This window comes from Nerophis lumbriciformis, linkage group LG26 (assembly GCF_033978685.3).
Source record: "Nerophis lumbriciformis linkage group LG26, RoL_Nlum_v2.1, whole genome shotgun sequence".
In the NCBI taxonomy this organism is placed as follows: Eukaryota; Metazoa; Chordata; class Actinopteri; order Syngnathiformes; family Syngnathidae; genus Nerophis; species Nerophis lumbriciformis.
This window is the reverse complement of record NC_084573.2, coordinates 19,810,817-19,827,968: the sequence shown is the minus strand read 5'-3', so window position 1 is coordinate 19,827,968 and position 17,152 is coordinate 19,810,817. Positions and strand designations below refer to the sequence as shown.

At 45.7% G+C, this 17,152-nt stretch overlaps 1 protein-coding gene across 1 annotated transcript in view; it reads left to right on the top strand.

Moving 5' to 3' along the window:
• Positions 1-9,340: 9,340 nt before the first annotated feature.
• LOC133623832 (phospholipase B1, membrane-associated-like) overlaps positions 9,341-17,152 on the top strand; it is a 63,969-nt gene continuing 56,157 nt past the window's right edge. The window contains exon 1 of the mRNA XM_061987257.2: positions 9,341-9,653. The gene's annotated coding sequence lies outside the window, so the exon portion shown is untranslated. The remainder of the gene's footprint in view (positions 9,654-17,152) is intronic.

Below are 17,152 nucleotides of genomic sequence, written 5' to 3'. Positions count from 1 at the left end.
GCGGATCTCATCCACCCCCGGGGCCTTGCCACCGAGGAGCTTTTTAACTACCTCAGCAACCTCAGCCCCAGAAATAGAAGAGCCCACCACAGATTCCCCAGGCACTGCTTCCTCATAGGAAGACGTGTTGGTGGGATTGAGGAGGTCTTCGAAGTATTCCCTCCACCGATCCACAACATCCGCAGTCGAGGTCAGCAGAACACCATCCTCACCATACACGGTGTTGATAGTGCACTGCTTCCCCTTCCTGAGGCGGCGGATGGTGGTCCAGAATCGCTTCGAAGCCGTCCGGAAGTCGTTTTCCATGGCTTCCCCGAACTCCTCCCATGTCCGAGTTTTTGCCTCCGCAACCGCTGAAGCCGCACGCCGCTTGGCCTGTCGGTACCTGTCCGCTGCCTCAGGAGTCCTATGAGCCAAAAGAACCCGATAGGACTCCTTCTTCAGCTTGACGGCATCCCTCACCGCCGGTGTCCACCAACGGGTTCTAGGATTACCGCCACGACAGGCACCAACTACCTTGCGGCCACAGCTCCAATCAGCTGCCTCGACAATAGAGGCGCGGAACATGGTCCACTCGGACTCAATGTCCAGCACCTCCCTCGTGACATGTTCAAAGTTCTTCCGGAGGTGGGAATTGAAACTCTCTCTGACAGGAGATTCTGCCAGACGTTCCCAGCAAACCCTCACAATGCGTTTGGGCCTGCCAGGTCTGTCCGGCATCCTCCCCCACCATCACAGCCAACTCACCACCAGGTGGTGATCGGTTGAAAGCTCCGCCCCTCTCTTCACCCGAGTGTCCAAAACATGAGGCCGCAAATCCGATGACACAACTACAAAGTCGATCATGGAACTGCGGCCTAGGGTGTCCTGGTGCCAAGTGCACATATGGACACCCTTATGTTCGAACATGGTGTTCATTATGGACAATCTGTGACGGGCACAAAAGTCCAATAACAGAACACCACTCGGGTTCAGATCCGGGCGGCCATTCTTCCCAATCACGCCTCTCCAGGTTTCACTGTCGCTGCCAACATGAGCATTGAAGTCCCCCAGTAGAACGAGGGAATCACCCGGGGGAGCACTCTCAAGTACTCCCTCGAGCGAATCCAAAAAGGGTGGGTACTCTGAGCTGCGGCTTGGCGCGTAAGCGCAAACCACAGTCAGGACCCGTCCCCCCACCCGAAGGCGGAGGGAAGCTACCCTCTCGTCCACCGGGTTGAACTCCAACGTGCATGCTCTGAGCCGGGGGGCAACAAGAATTGCCACCCCAGCCCGTCGCCTCTCATTGCTGGCAACGCCAGAGTGGAAGAGAGTCCAGCCCCTCTCGAGAGAACTGGTTCCAGAGCCTTTGGTGTGCGTCGAAGTGAGTCCGACTATATCTAGCCGGAACTTCTCAACCTCGCACACTAGCTCAGGCTCCTTCCCCCCCAGCGAGGTGACGTTCCACGTCCCAAGAGCTAGCTTCTGTAGCCGAGGATCGGACCGCCAAGTGCCCTGCCGTCGGCTGCCGCCCAGCTCACACTGCACCCGACCTCTATGGCCCCTGCTATGGGTGGTGAGCCCATTGGAGGGGGGACCCACGTTGCCTCTTCGGGCAACAAGAAGTTGCCCGAAGAGGCAACTTCTTGGGCCACCAGGCCCGGCCACCAGGCGCTCGCCATCGTGCCCCACCTCCGGGCCTGGCTCCAGAGGGGGGCCCCGGTGACCCGCGTCCGGGCAAGGGAAATCTGGGTCCTTTATTTGTATTCGTCATGGAGGTCTTCGAGCTGCTCTTTGTCTGATCCCTCACCTAGGACCAGTTTGTCTTGGGAGACCCTACCAGGGGGCATAAAGCCCCCGGACAACATAGCTCCTAGGATCATTGGGACACGCAAACTCCTCTACCACGGTAAGGTGGCAGCTCAGAGAGGAGTCCAGCAGATGCGTGGACTGAAAATCCTACACAATCCGGACATGGAATTTGGAAATCTTTATGTCTACCTCACAAGCACACCAGGTCGGTTGTTAGCTTTGGTTGTTATATAACGAATAAATCACATAAAAATTGTTAAATCACCCAAGGTATGTTGATAAATGATAATAAGGATGACACGGTGGCTACCAGTATCTGTATATTTATTATATCTGTAGAGAGCTCATTCAAATTCAGTTCAGTATTATGATTTATTATTTGCTGAATTACTGTTCCTTTTTTTAACTGAATTATTTATTTAAAATTACAGGCGTTTTCACTCATCAGGCCATGAAGGCATACAAATCACTGGAAGCTCATCGTTACTTCACAGCTGGATTTGTTCAAGTTGTGGTTAAGAAGGTGGATTTTTGTTCCTTATATTTACCAGAAACGAAGTGATCCGAACACACGACCCGGGATTTTGGGGGACTCCAGTGAGAACCGTCCTCGTTTTCCCGGTGTAAAGCTGCGAGCCATTTGTCTCGTCTCTGTGGGCTTTTAGCACGCTTTGGCAGAACAAAATACGACCTTTGTTTTCCCTGTTTCCAGTTGTGGTTTGCACAACCAAAAACAACACAATTTTTTGGCATTTTGGAGGCAGAATGACGGGTTTAATCAGCGCAGGTCGACAGGTTAAAGAGTAATGGCGACGGTTTGTTTTCAACGCCAGTCAGGTTGCTATGGCTCGAAGAACCCGTATGTAGCTCAGTTGCCCGGATGTCGGCCCTGCCCCATTGGAACCTGGCAACTACTGACCTGTTTCTATTCTCAGTTCCATTTCAAAAGTAATGGAAAAAATAGTTTATGAACAGGTCGATAGTTACCTTGCCACTAATAAACTCATGTACAAATTCCAATCCGGCTTCACATCAAACATGAAGTGGACGCGGGCAAATACTGCGGCATTGTCATGCTGGATCTTCAGAAGGCCTTTGACACCGCCGTTAACCACGCTATACTGTTGGATAAGCTCAGAGCAATCGGATTTGACAAAACCTCATCGAGCTGGATGCAATCTTACTTGGAGGGGAGGGAACAGGTGGTAGAGGTGAACGGCACCGCCCCCCCCTCAGTAAGCTGTGGAGTCCCCCAAGGCAGTATATTAGGGCCTTTACTGTTCCTAATATACATAAACGACTTGTCATGGGCATGCGACTGTGAATTGTTCTTGTTTGCGGATGACTCGGCCCTGCTGGTATCAGAAAAGGACAAGTCACAGGTGGAGAAAATCCTCAGTGCTGAACTCTGTAGAACTTGCACCTGGCTCGCTGACAACAAGCTATCCATACACTTGGGTAAAATGGAATCCATCCTATTTGGGTCCCACATCAACCTTAAGAAAGTCAATGACTTCACTATAAAAGTGGGTGACATTGTTATCACCAGGAAAGATGAGGTCACCTACCTAGGTTCCATTCTAGAGGCTAATCTGTCCTGTGATAAAATGGCAACCAAGGTAATCAAAAAGGTCAACCAACGAACAAGATTTCTCTATAGAATCTCCTCTGTGGTCAACAAAAGCACCATGAGGATTCTAGCGGGAACTCTTTTTCAACCCTTTTTCGATTACGCATGCACCTCCTGGTACCCTAGCACCTCCAAATCCCTCAAATCTAAACTCCAAACATCCCAGAACAAGCTAGTCAGATTACTTCTAGACCTCCACCCCAGATCCCACCTCACTCCTACCCACTTCTCCAAAGTGGGCTGGCTCAGGGTGGAGGACAGAGTAAAACAACTTGCACTGAGCCTAGTCTATAAAATCCGCTACACCTCCCTGTTACCGAAGTACATGTCAAACTACTTCCTTAACGTAAATGACCGCCATAACCACAACACCAGGGGGAGCTCCACTAACCAGGTTAAACCCAGATTCCGATCTAACAAAGGTCTTAACTCATTCTCTTTCTATGCCACATCAATGTGGAATGCGCTCCCAACAGGTATAAAAGAAAGGGCATCTCTATCCTCCTTCAAAACCGCAATAAAAGTTCACCTCCAGGCAACTTCAACCCTAAACTAACACCCTCCCCGGACTGTTAATAATCAAATGTAAATAATCAACTGTAGATACTTTTTCTTATGCCTTCTGATCTCTCTCTCTCTCTTTCTCTGTTCTCAATTGTTGAATACTGAAATGATGATAACAACCAAACCTAATCCCCCCCCCCCCCCCCCCCTCCATACCCCGGATTGTAAATAATGTAAATAATTCAATGTATACACCCTGATGATTATCTTGTGTGATGACTGTATTATGATGATAGTATATATCTGATAGTATATTATATCTGATAGTATATATCTGTATCATGAATCAATTTAAGTGGACCCCGACTTAAACAAGTTGAAAAACTTATTCGGGTGCTACCATTTAGTGGTCAATTGTACGGAATACAGTATGTACTTCACTGTGCAACCTACTAATAAAAGTCTCAATCAATCATCCATCCATTTTCTACCGCTTATTCCCTTTGGGGTCGCGGGGGGCGCTGGAGCCTATCTCAGTTACAATCGGGCGGAAGGCGGGGTACACCCTGGACAAGTCGCCACCTCATCGCAGGGCCAACACAGATAGACAGACAACATTCACACTCACATTCACACACTAGGGCCAATTTAGTGTTGCCAATCAACCTATCCCCAGGTGCATGTCTTTGGAGGTGGGAGGAAGCCGGAGTACCCGGAGGGAACCCACGCAGTCACGGGGAGAACATGCAAACTCCACACAGAAAGATGCCGAGCCTGGGATTGAACCCAAGACTACTCAGGACCTTCGTATTGTGAGGCAGACGCACTAACCCCTCTACCACCGTGCTGCCCCTCAATCAATCATCCATCCATTTTCTACCGCTTATTCCCTTCGGGGTCGCTGGAACCTATCTCAGCTACAATCGGGCGGAAGGCGGGGTACACCCTGGATAAGTCCCCACCTCATTGCAGGGCCAACACAGATAGACAGACAACATTCACACTCACATTCACACACTAGGGCCAATTTTAGTGTTGCCAATCAACCTATCCCTAGGTGCATGTCTTTGGAGGTGGGAGGAAGCCAGAGTACCCGGAGGGAACCCACGCAGTCACGGGGAGAACATGCAAACTCCACACAGAAAGATCCCGAGCCTGGGATTGAACCCAAGACTACTCAGGACCTTCGTATTGTGAGGCAGATGCACTAACCCCTCTTCCACCGTACTGCCCCTCAATCAATCAAAATTGTTTGAACCGTGCCTTTTGGTTATTGCAGCTATAAAAATGAGCACAAGGGAGAAGTAGAGCACAGCCAAACCTCAAAGTAAGGGAGGTATTTGTTATACTTGTGTGAAATTGGCCCCTCCTAATTGTCCAAATCTCACTAAACTAGTCCCAGTTGTATGTGCTGCAAATATTTATGGTCTACATATTATAACAAATTATGATTAATATCCAGCCCCCACCTTGTCAAAATCTCCCCAAACCACTCACAATCGCTTGTAGTGCAAATGTTTTGGTTTATATGGGAAGATTTTTAGAAGGTGGGGGGCTGGTTATGAATCATTATTTGTTAATAACTTTGAAATGATAATAGTTAGACCAGGGGTCCCCAAACTACGGCTACGGATCTGGCCTGCCAGTGTCCAAAATCTGGCCTGCGGGAAGTCCCGAGTTAAAAAATATTTTTAAATTTTTTTTTTATTACTATTTTTTTTAAAGCTGTCCTTTCTAATCCATTTTCTACTGCTTGTTACTCTCTGTGACTCCTAGCCGCTCAGGAAAATCATATTGTCTAAAAATGCATTTTCCCATCGATAACGTGACATCATCGCCCTCGGAATATATATATATATATATATATATATATATATATGTATATATATATATATATATATATATATATATATATATATATATATATGTATATATATATATATATATATATATATATATATATATATATATATATACACATATATATATATACACATATATATATATATATATATATATTTATATATATATATATATATATATATATATATATATATAGTCAAGGTTTCTGTGGTTTATCCGTTATACAGTGCTCAATACCGGGGTAGAGCGTAATATATGTTAGGTCAGGATAAAACACAGCTATATTTCATCCCTATAAGCCTGTTATTATATATATTATAAAATCCCCTGAAGAGCGGCGAAACCTGTGAAACAGGCTTGTAGGGATGAAAAAGCCTCTGTGTTTTTTCCTGACCGAACGTATATATATATATATATATATATATACATATATACATACATATTTTTTTAACCCAATGCGGCCCCCGAGTCCAAAAGTTTGGCGTTAGACCAAAACATGTTGCAGCACAAATACAGTAGAAACAAATGGGACAAGTATAGGGTGATGTTGACATGGTTGCAGGGTTGGTTATGAATATTAACACTGAAATACCCTTAAAAACCGCAGTAAAGTGCCGGCTCGGTGGCCTTGTGGTTAGAGTGTCCGCCCTGAGATCGGTAGGTTGTGAGTTAAAACCCCGGCTGAGTCATACTAAAGACATTACCTCCCTGCTTGGCACTCAGCATCAAGGGTTGGAATTGGGGGTTAAATCACCAAAATGATTCCCGAGCGCGGCCACCCCTGCTGCTCACTGCTCCCCTCACATCCCAGTGGGTGGAACAAGGGCATGGGTCAAATGCAGAGGGTAATTTCACCACATCTAGTGTGTGTGTGACTATCAGTGGTACTTTAACTTTTACAACAAGACGCTTTAAACCCGTCCTTCCCTCAGCCATCACCGGGCCTGTAAGATCTCTTACCAATAAGATGGACGAACTAGCGGCACTAACCCAACATCAGAGGGAATTTCTGGAATGTAGCCTAATGCTTTTCACGGACACCTAGCTAACTAACCTAACACTAGACTAAACCGGAGTTTTCAGCTGATGCGGGCTGACAAGACAAAGAAAAGTGGTAAGACGAAGGGAGAAGGCTGGCGGTTTTTGTGAACGATAGATGCTGTAATCCAGGGCACATCACTATTAAAGACGAGGGGGAGAACGGACAACTCAACATGGACTTTGTGGACTGATACTGGCGGAACTGCCTCCAGATCAACAGGGGGAAAAAACTAAAGAAGTATAAACCCCGTTTCCATATGAGTTGGGAAATTGTGTTAGATGTAAATATAAACGGAATACAATGATTTGCAAATCCTTTTCAACCCATATTCAATTGAATGCACTACAAAGACAAGATATTTGATGTTCAAACTCATAAACTTTATTTATTTTTTGCAAATAATAATTAACTTAGAATTTCATGGCTGCAACACTGTCAGGCTTGTCCCTGACAGTTTGGTCAAGTTTTAGTTTTTCCTCTGTCATTTCCTGTCAATGCTCTTATTTTGGTTCTGTTTCCTGTTTCTCCCTGAGTGCTGTGTCCCTTCAGCTGTGGCTGATTGGCACCTGGCTACACCTGGTGTCAGCCAGCTGCTATTTATACCTGCCCTACCCTCCAGTCACTGCTGGATCATTGTCGTTCCTACCTGTCGTGTCGTTGTTCTTAATACTTGTCGTTGTAGCTCTGTCTACTTTTGGTTTCACTCTGCTCATGTCCTAGTTCCTTCGTGTCACAGTAAGTGTTTTTGGTTTCTTGTCCACAGTTAGCCTCTGTGCTATTTTAGTTCACAGCCAAGCTTGTTCTCCGCCTTGTGCGCGCCTTTTGTTACCTTTTCGTTTGTTGTTTTGCCTTAGTGTATAATTAAATCATGTTTTCTCGTACAATGCCTTCCGCCTTCTCTGCATCTTGGGGTTCGTCACCTACAAACTCTGACATAATGATCCAGCCAAATTCGAATCTCGCAGAGATGTCCATGGCGGAGAGGCTTAACAAAGTTTTGGACTTAATGGCTAATCTGAAGAAAAGTTCGGCCGCTTTTCAAGCCCTCTCCCTCCCACCCCTGTCGTCTGTGGTCCTATCTGGGGACGTCTGGGATCCGTCCCTTGGGGGAGGGGCTATGAGTAGCAGTGCAGCTGGGGAGGCACAGCTACTTCTCGCCCCAGTGGGTCTGCAAGAGACGGCGCCATCATCTCCGGTGGGTCTGCAACCTACGGCGCCACCATGCACTCCGGTGGGCCGGCAGACGCCACCATGCAGTCCGGTGGGCCGGCAGACGCCACCATGCAGTCCGGTGGGCCGGCAGACGCCACCATGCAGTCCGGTGGGCCGGCAGACGCCACCATGCAGTCCGGTGGGCCGGCAGACGCCACCATGCAGTCCGGTGGGCCGGCAGACGCCACCATGCAGTCCGGTGGGCCGGCAGACGCCACCATGCAGTCCGGTGGGCCGGCAGACGCCACCATGCACTCCGGTGGGCCGGCAGACGCCACCATGCACTCCGGTGGGCCGGCAGACGCCACCATGCACTCCGGTGGGCCGGCAGACGCCACCATGCACTCCGGTGGGCCGGCAGACGCCACCATGCAGTCCGGTGGGCCGGCAGACGCCACCATGCAGTCCGGTGGGCCGGCAGACGCCACCGTCCAGTCCGGTGGGCCGGCAGACGCCACCGTGCAGTCCGGTGGGCCGGCAGACGCCACCGTGCACTCCGGTGGGTCTACAACCAACGGCGCCACCATCCTCCTCTCCGGTGGGCCAGCAGCAGACGGCGCCACCATCCTCCTCTCCGGTGGGCCAGCAGCAGACGGCGCCACCATCCTCCTCTCCGGTGGGCCAGCAGCAGACGGCGCCACCATCCTCCTCTCCGGTGGGCCAGCAGCAGACGGCGCCACCATCCTCCTCTCCGGTGGGCCAGCAGCAGACGGCGCCACCATCCTCCTCTCCGGTGGGCCAGCAGCAGACGGCGCCACCATCCTCCTCTCCGGTGGGCCAGCAGCAGACGGCGCCACCATCCTCTTCTCCGGTGGGCCAGCAGCAGAGGGCGCCACCATCCTCTTCTCCGGTGGGCCAGCAGCAGAGGGCGCCACCATCCTCCTCTCCGGTGAGCCAACAGACGCCGCCACCATGCACTCCGGTGGGCCAGCAGAGGGCGCCACCGCCATCCTCCCCGGTGGGCCAGCAGAGGGCGCCACCGCCATCTTCTCCGGTGGGCCAGCAGAGGGCGCCACCGCCATCTTCTCCGGTGGGCCAGCAGAGGGCGCCACCATCTTCTCCGGTGGGCCAGCAGAGGGCGCCACCATCGTCTCAGGTGGGTCCTCCCATGCCGGCGGTCGAGCCGCCTCGCCAATTGCGGCGGCGTTCAACTCGCCGTCGCCACCTAACTCTTCCCCGCTGGTTGCGGGGACACTTGGCCTGGTGGCCCACCTCCTTGTCCTCCCTCCACCCTCCCGTGACTTTGGACTGTTTTTTGGGGGGGTTCCTAGAACGTCTGGTATCCGTTATAGGAAGGGGGGCTACTGTCAGGCTTGTCCCTGACAGTTTGGTCAAGTTTTAGTTTTTCCTCTGTCATTTCCTGTCAACGCTCTTATTTTGGTTCTGTTTCCTGTTTCTCCCTGAGTGCTGTGTCCCTTCAGCTGTGGCTGATTGGCACCTGGCCACACCTGGTGTCAATCAGCCAGCTGCTATTTATACCTGCCCTACCCTCCAGTCACTGCTGGATCATTGTCGTTCCTACCTGTCGTGTCGTTGTTCTTAATACTTGTCGTTGTAGCTCTGTCTACTTTTGGTTTCACTCTGCTCATGTCCTAGTTCCTTCGTGTCACAGTAAGTGTTTTTGGTTTCTTGTCCACAGTTAGCCTCTGTGCTATTTTAGTTCATAGCCAAGTTTGTTCTCCGCCTTGTGCGCGACTTTTGTTACCTTTTCGTTTGTTGTTTTGCCTTAGTGTATAATTAAATCATGTTTTCTCGTACAATGCCTTCCGCCTTCTCTGCATCTTGGGGTTCGTCACCTACAAACTCTGACAAACACGTGCCAAAGTAGTTGAGAAAGGGCATGTTCACCACTGTGTTACATGGCCTTTCCTTTTAACAACACTCAGTAAACGTTTGGGAACTGAGGAGACACATTTTTTAAGCTTCTCAGGTTGAATTCTTTCCCATTCTTGCTTGATGTACAGCTTAAGTTGTTCAACAGTCCGGGGTCTCCATTGTGGTATTTTAGGCTTCATAATACGCCACACATTTTCAATGGGAGACAGGTCTGGACTACAGGCAGGCCAGTCTAGTACCCGCACTCTTTTACTATGAAGCCACGTTGATGTAACACGTGGCTTGGCATTGTCTTGCTGAAATAAGCAGGGGCGTCCATGGTAACGTTGCTTGGATGGCAACATATGTTGCTCCAAAACCTGTATGTACCTTTCAGCATTAATGGTGCCTTCACAGATGTGTAAGTTACCCATGTCTTGGGCACTAATACACCCCCATACCATCACAGATGCTGGCTTTTCAACTTTGCGCCTATAACAATCCGGATGGTTCTTTTCCTCTTTTGTCCAGATTTATTTGCAAAAAAAAAATGTTTATCAGTTTGAACATCAACTATGTTGTCTTTGTAGCATATTCAACTGAATATGGGTTGAAAATGATTTGCAAATCATTGTATTCCGTTTATATTTACATCTAACACAATTTCCCAACTCATATGTAAACGCGGTTTGTATTTGTTATAACTTTGTGACATAATACAATGCACATTAATGAACATCTATCCATTGCTACTATGGTACATTTTTAGTCTACTTTATACCTTTTGTTTTTGCCCTCTTTTTGTGCCCTTGTGTGCATTGATTGTCCTTTCCATCCTTACCATATAAAATATAAATGTGACAGATTGTAGCCAAAGGTTGATTTCCATCTGCATCTCATTGCAAAGAAACAAGCCCAGGACTCCCACTAATTCAATGTTATAGTGAGTTGTATTTTTCATGCACATTTTTTTGCTGTATTTATCTGGCACAATTGGAAAGCCGTTTCTTGAAAATAATGCCGACATTGAACCGGTCCGTGGTGCAAAAAAAGTTGGGGACCACTGATGTAGACCACAAGGAACTGTAAGAAAAAACCCATAATATGACCCCTTATAATACGGTGTGCCTTGTGTATGAAAATAGACCTGCTCATTGGCAGTGCGCTTTATTGCACCCTATGGCAGTGGTCCCCAACCTTTTCGTAGCTGCGGACCGGTCAACACTTGAAAATTTGTCCCACGGACCGGGGGGAGGGAGTGGGGTGGTATTTTTAATTGTATTTTTTATTTTTATTTTTTCATAAAGAAATACAATCATGTGTGCTTACGGACTGTATCCCTGCAGACTGTATTGATCTATATTGATATATAATGTATATATTGTGTTTTTTATGTTGATTTAATAAAAAAGTTTTTTTTTTGTTTTTTTTTACATTTCTTGTGCGGCCCGGTACCGGTCCGTGGACCGATTGGTACCGGGCCGCGGCCCGTTGGTTGGGGACCACTGCCCTATGGTACGAAAAATACAGAAATTACAACGTAAAGCATTTACCTCTTTCAACATACTGAAGAGCACTTTGAAATTATTTTTGGTCTGTTCTGATTGGCATCGTGCCAGCTCATTAGATCCACCATGTTCAATGAGCCAAGTTACGGAAGAGGGACGGCTGGTTAATAAGGATAGGATAGCGAATAATGGCGTTGAAAAAGCAGATAGTCCTAGTTATGCTATCTCCCACAAGCAGGGTAGTGTGGGAGAAGAGTGGATGCTTCTGGATGGGGACGCCGTGGCGCTGTTAGGAGAGTGGCCGTGCCAGCAACCCGAGGGATCCTGGTTCGATCCCCACCTTCTACCAACCTCGTCACGTCCGTTGTGTCCTTGAGCAAGACACTTCACCCTTGCTCCTGATTGGTCATGGTTAGGGCCTTGCATGGCAGCTCCCGCCATCAGTGTGTGAATGTGTGTGTGAATGGGTGAATGTGGAAATAGTGTCAAAGCGCTTTGAGTACCTTGAAGGTAGAAAAGCGCTATACAAGTATAACCCATTTACCATTTACCATGCTTCTCAGGCAACGTGCTGAGAGGGGTTACTATCACACTAGGCTGGGCAGCACCAGGACATGTTGAGGTGCCTATTTAGGTCAATACGGTGTGTTATTAATGTGTCTTGCAGCACTGGTTTGCCCTCTCAGTACAGTTCATAAATGTGTGCTTGTCATAATTAACAGTGCAGCACAGTACAAACTGTCCTACCAATTCTCAAATAATCTCGTGCAATGATGATTATTATCTTTGAGGGGAGATAACGGCAGTACAAGCTCATATCTCCACAAATATAATCATGATTGAAGTCAAATTTTATATCGTTTTTGTAGTTTCTGTGAATTTGAGTGTGAATTATGATAGCCCCAGTTGTAATAAAGAGAAGGAAATTAGTTAATTGCATCCAACGTGATAAAACACGGTTGCAGTGTTAGTTTTCTTAATCGGTTGACCTCGCTTTTTAGCCTTGTCTTAACAGAAGAGATAGAAGATAGTCAATCTAATCAGTTAGTAAACTGTGATGACTCTGTAAGGACGAGCTGATTATCATCCAGCGAACAAAAGGCAACCCAATTTCACGTACAGCAACAATGCACTGAACTTAGCGTCACTTCTTTCGCCGCCTTTCAGAGCAGCCGACACCAGTTCTAAAAGTGTAGCGCATGAAGTGAAAGTCTGTTAATGTCGGCATAAAGACGGCATCAACTAATGGTGTGAGAAAGCGGATAATAAAGATAGTGCTTTTGTCACTTCAGCCGCAGTCAATGACTTACAGTCAGCCCGTAAAGTGGCGTGATTACCGGGTCAGGAAAACAGGTCACGTTTTTTACCAATGGTTTACTAAATACTGTCATTTTGCTACATAATTAATGTGTGCGGTTATTTTATGACTTATAAATTCCACAGTGGCAACAAGTCATTTTGTTAGTTCTACAACCCGTAAAGCCCGCCTCCTTGGATATATTTATGACAGCAATACATTTATTGACTAGCCAACTGGAACAACTGATAATGAGACAGGTCCGCAAACCTTGACAGATCGATCCAGACCATAGAAAGACCTCAAAGGACAAAGATATATGAAGATTAATTGTGAGAAAAAATGTATTGTAAGGGAAAAAATATGCTGTTTTTGGTCATGTTCCTAATATTCTCTTGGACATCAGGTTATTTTTCTTTTTTACATCCATGATTTGTGCTTTACAAGAAATAGGTAATTTCGGAGTGTTGATATTGGATTTTCTCTGCTGCTTTTTAGTAACCGGGCTGCCTTGTGATCAGATGCTTTACTCGCAGTCACCGCCTCTGAATGGTAGGTCTATACATGCAACACATATATATACATGCGTTCCCTGACTGGCTGGCTTCTAAGTTGTTTTTTATTGTGAAGTGAATTTATTTATGCAGAGTTCCAATTATTGCCATCTTAAAAACATTTTCTGTATTGTGCAGGCAGGTACAATTGTAACTTGGGCTGTCAAAATTAACGCGTGAAAGCAGATTAATCTGTCATCATTAATAATAAGTAGTGCTGTCAAGTGATTAATTTGTTTAATCGGATTAATCCAGGGTCTTTGCAGGTTTCAACATGTCAAATTTAAGACTTTTTAAGACTTTTTTAAGACCATCTTGAAAATAATTTAAGCCCATTTCATAAAATACAACGACAAAGTAAAATCAGAGGTCCAGAATGAATTTTAAGTATATGAATTCATTCTCTGCTCTTTCACATTGGAAATCAAAATGGTTAAACTAACTAAATACACCAGGAGCTTCTCTAGTGTAAACTAATTGAAAAAAATATTAGCAAACATTGGAACAGCCAATTTTCAGACTTGCCATAGAAGTGTTTTCTTGCAAAAGGTGCAGTGTGCTTCATGTCAAGTGTTTTCATGAAACATCAACATCAGCAATGGTAGAGGAAAGCACAACAATATATTGTCTGTGAAAGGGACAGATAGCATCTCTGCTAAAGTTAAATGGTTACCTTTGGTAATGTTTTATTCAGCTGATAAAAATATGCGTAGTTACGTTATAGCGTCCTCAAAAATCGAAACATTTCAAAGCGAGACTGAAGTTTATGCATGTTTTAAATAAAAGTAACGTCAATAGATATTTAAGACCTTTCAAAATCGTATTTAAGACCTTTTATGAGATTTTAGCAGAATTTTACACATTTTAAGGCCTTAAATTTAAATTAATGGATTTAAGACTTTTTAAGACCCTGTGGATACCCTGTTAATCACACTTTTAAATTAATTTAAATAAATTAACCAAATACAGAACACAATATTTGGACACAAGTGCAATTTAATTGTCAGAATGTCTTTCAGGAACATTTAAAACATGTTTTAGGTTACTTGAATGCACTACAATTATGTATTCGAAACTTGGTAACAGTTGTATTTATGGTGCAGTCAGGGTGTATTTTGAAGTGAAATTTGTCAGCGAACACACACCTGTTAAGTCTCCTCACTCATCTTTGGACTGTCGTATGCATTGACCTGATCACTGACCGTAAAACAACCCGTACCGCCTTTCAGGTAACCATTCACGGTTAAGCTAAAGGAGCCTGTAGTCACAATAAATAAATATTTATTTGTGATTAACAACATGAGTTAACTTGGTATTTTGGCAGCCTTAATAATAAGATATTAACGTTTAACGCAATTAACCCATTTGCTGCACAAAACGACCAGTTGCCAACTCGACGACTTTGTCGCTAAATCTGGTGACTTTTGTGGTGCGCGACCAGTCTTCCTCTTAGGGAATAAAACACACTGGTCAATCCCAAGTTCTTTTGGATGACATACAGTATATGTTGAGTAAGAAGGACCACCGAGACAGAATAGTATTTGACCAAGTTTTACTAAAGCTTTAGTAGACCAGCCCTTACAATGCGACAATAGCATCAGCAAGAAGAGGTCCAAATCCAAACAAAAAGAGTCAGCTTAAGTAGCGCGAAAACAGCCCTTCGTGCCCAGAAAGGAGCACAGCTAACAACTTGCCAAAACAGCTCTGTGAGCCGATCAGCAGGAGCCCTTAAAACACAACAGAGTTTACTAAATGGTAAATGGTTATACAAACCCCGTTTCCATATGAGTTGGGAAATTGTGTTAGATGTAAATATAAACGGAATACAATGATTTGCAAATCCTTTTCAACCCATATTCAATTGAATGCACTACAAAGACAAGATATTTGATGTTCAAACTCATAAACTTTATTTTTTTTTGCAAATAATAATTAACTTAGAATTTCATGGCTGCAACACGTGCCAAAGTAGTTGGGAAAGGGCATGTTCACCACTGTGTTACATGGCCTTTCCTTTTAACAACACTCAGTAAACGTTTGGGAACTGAGGAGACACATTTTTTAAGCTTCTCAGGTGGAATTCTTTCCCATTCTTGCTTGATGTACAGCTTAAGTTGTTCAACAGTCCGGGGTCTCCATTGTGGTATTTTAGGCTTCATAATACGCCACACATTTTCAATGGGAGACAGGTCTGGACTACAGGCAGGCCAGTCTAGTACCCGCACTCTTTTACTATGAAGCCACGTTGATGTAACACGTGGCTTGGCATTGTCTTGCTGAAATAAGCAGGGGCGTCCATGGTAACGTTGCTTGGATGGCAACATATGTTGCTCCAAAACCTGTATGTACCTTTCAGCATTAATGGTGCCTTCACAGATGTGTAAGTTACCCATGTCTTGGGCACTAATACACCCCCATACCATCACAGATGCTGGCTTTTCAACTTTGCGCCTATAACAATCCGGATGGTTCTTTTCCTCTTTTGTCCGGAGGACACGACGTCCACAATTTCCAAAAACAATTTGAAATGTGGACTCGTCAGACCACAGAACACTTTTCCACTTTGTATCAGTCCATCTTAGATGAGCTCAGGCCCAGCGAAGCCGACGGCGTTTCTGGGTGTTGTTGATAAACGGTTTTCGCCTTGCATAGGAGAGTTTTAACTTGCACTTACAGATGTAGCCACCAACTGTAGTTACTGACAGTGGGTTTCTGAAGTGTTCCTGAGCCCATGTGGTGATATCCTTTACACACTGATGTCGCTTGTTGATGCAGTACAGCCTGAGGGATCGAAGGTCACGGGCTTAGCTGCTCACGTGCAGTGATTTCTCCAGATTCTCTGAACCCTTTGATGATCTTACGGACCGTAAATGGTGAAATCCCTAAATTCCTTGCAATAGGTGGTTGAGAAAGGTTTTTCTTAAACTGTTCAACAATTTGCTCACGCATTTGTTGACAAAGTGGTGACCCTCGCCCCATCCTTGTTTGTAAATGACTGAGCATTTCATGGAATCTACTTTTTTACCCAATTATGGCACCCACCTGTTCCCAATTTGCCTGTTCACCTGTGGGATGTTCCAAATAAGTGTTTGATGAGCATTCCTCAACTTTATCAGTATTTATTGCCACCTTTCCCAACTTATTTGTCACGTGTTGCTGGCATCAAATTCTAAAGTTAATGATTATTTGCAAAAAAAAAAAGTTTATCAGTTTGAACATCAAATATGTTGTCTTTGTAGCATAGAATATGGGTTGAAAATGATTTGCAAATCATTGTATTCCGCTTATATTTACATCTAACACAATTTCCCAACTCATATGGAAACGGGGTTTGTACTTGTATAGCGCTTTTCTACCTTTTCTTTAAGGAACTCAAAGTGCTTTGACACTATTTCCACATTCACCCATTCACACACACATTCACACACTGATGGCGGGAGCTGCCATGCAAGGCGCTAACCAGGACCCATCAGGAGCAAGGGTTAAATGTCTTGCTCAAGGACACAACGGACGTGACTAGGATGGTAGAAGGTGGGGATTGAACCAGGAACCCTCAGGTTGCTGGCACAGCCACTCTCACAACTGTGCCACGCGGTCCCCTAACGGACATAAGATAAAAGCACAGAGATTACGAGAAGACACACTACATAGGAAAATACTATGACTATGGATTAAAAAAGAACACTTAAAAATATCCATCCATCCATCCATTTTCTACTGCTTGCCATTCTCAAACTTTCCAAATCCTCTTATCTAGCGACTTCTGGTGTTATTGGAGACCTTTTTGTGTCTTGGAGACTGAGGTCCAAGCGGCAACGAGCAGTTATTGGGTAGTGCCGGTCAGCTGGTGCTGCGAGCAAAGCGGAGAACCTCACAGGGAGGCAATTGCAGGGTTTCGCGCATGTGCAAATCATTTGTCATCTGGACTTTTATGGT